This window comes from Echinops telfairi, unplaced genomic scaffold (assembly GCF_000313985.2).
Source record: "Echinops telfairi isolate 266 unplaced genomic scaffold, ASM31398v2 ScPeMD7_36;HRSCAF=134, whole genome shotgun sequence".
Lineage (NCBI taxonomy): Eukaryota > Metazoa > Chordata > Mammalia > Afrosoricida > Tenrecidae > Echinops > Echinops telfairi.
This window is the reverse complement of record NW_022103934.1, coordinates 1,478,507-1,479,811: the sequence shown is the minus strand read 5'-3', so window position 1 is coordinate 1,479,811 and position 1,305 is coordinate 1,478,507.

Sequence of the window (1,305 nt, the reverse complement as noted above, 5' to 3'; positions counted from 1 at the left end):
GTCTGTACTTTCTTCTGTCACTTTCTGTCCTCTTCCTGGTTCTTTCCCCCTGGACTGCTTGCTTGTCTTCTACGTCACATCCTATTCTTGATGGAGGTGTTCAGAAAATTTGGTTAGACTCATATCCTACTCACTGCCCTATATTTTGCTCACAATGTTCCTTTTCTCGTTGACTAACTTAACACAATGAAACTACCTCATGTGCTACTTCAAAGCCTAAAATCTACAAGCAGAGTTAAATGCTTCTCAAATATTTTCCTTTACAAACTCTCCTATGGTAACTGTTCCATTGTCTGCCTACGTCTCTGTTATTTTTTTTTGCTCCTGAGGCACCATGGGGAGCCAAACCATTTGATTCTTTGCCAAAGACTTAATGTTTCCCCTTTTATGAGTTTTCTATTAATGTTAACCTTTCTCTCTCCTTCTGTGTAAGCCCCTGCCCGAGGTAAAGGGGTGTCAGTTGGGGGAGGAAGTCTATAAGGTCCTCTATATCGGGGAGGCCAAAAGAGTCCCCTACTACCTAATCTGATTGGAGTCCAGGGTTTTTTGGTGGACTTCATTTTCTCCTCTGACCTCAACTTTGGGGTTTCTCCCTCACTCAATTCCCACATATCCTTCTCAGAATTCCCAAAGATGTCTCATGGTCTAAGCCTCTCCAATGACTCAGTTAAGGAAAGCCCTGTCATATTGAAGCAAGTTTTAGATCTGGTTTCATTCGTACTTCTCAACACTGCCCTTGCATCCGCTCCAGGTGCGGTAAACATGACACTGCACAAAATTCTCAAGAATGGATTTAACAACAGCAAATGTTCCAGGGATGTTGGACACTCTCCCTGGGAAGCTCTGCTCTGTAGATGCTTCTTCCACCAGGCTGTAGCTTTGCTAGACAGCATGGCTGGGACAGCTCCCAACTACAAAGTGTGTGTGTGTGTGGTTTATTTGGGAGTTGGGCTCCAAAGGTGGCTGTATTTTTTGCAAGACGAATTTGTTCATTCTTCTGGAAATCCATGGTATGTTTAATCTTCTTCATCAACTTCCCCGTTTTTGCATGCAGATGAGATGATTGAAAATACCATGACTTATCAGGTATCAAAGACACAAAACAAAAAATCTTATCAATGGGAATGAGGGGGAGTGCAGAGTGGAGACCCGAAGCCCATCTGTAGACAATTGGACATCCCCTTACAGAAAGGTCACAAGGAAGAGACAGCCAGTCAGGGTGCAGAATAGCACCGACGAAACATACAACTTTCTTCTAGTTCTTTAATGCTTCCCCCCCACCTCACTATCATGAACCCAATTCTA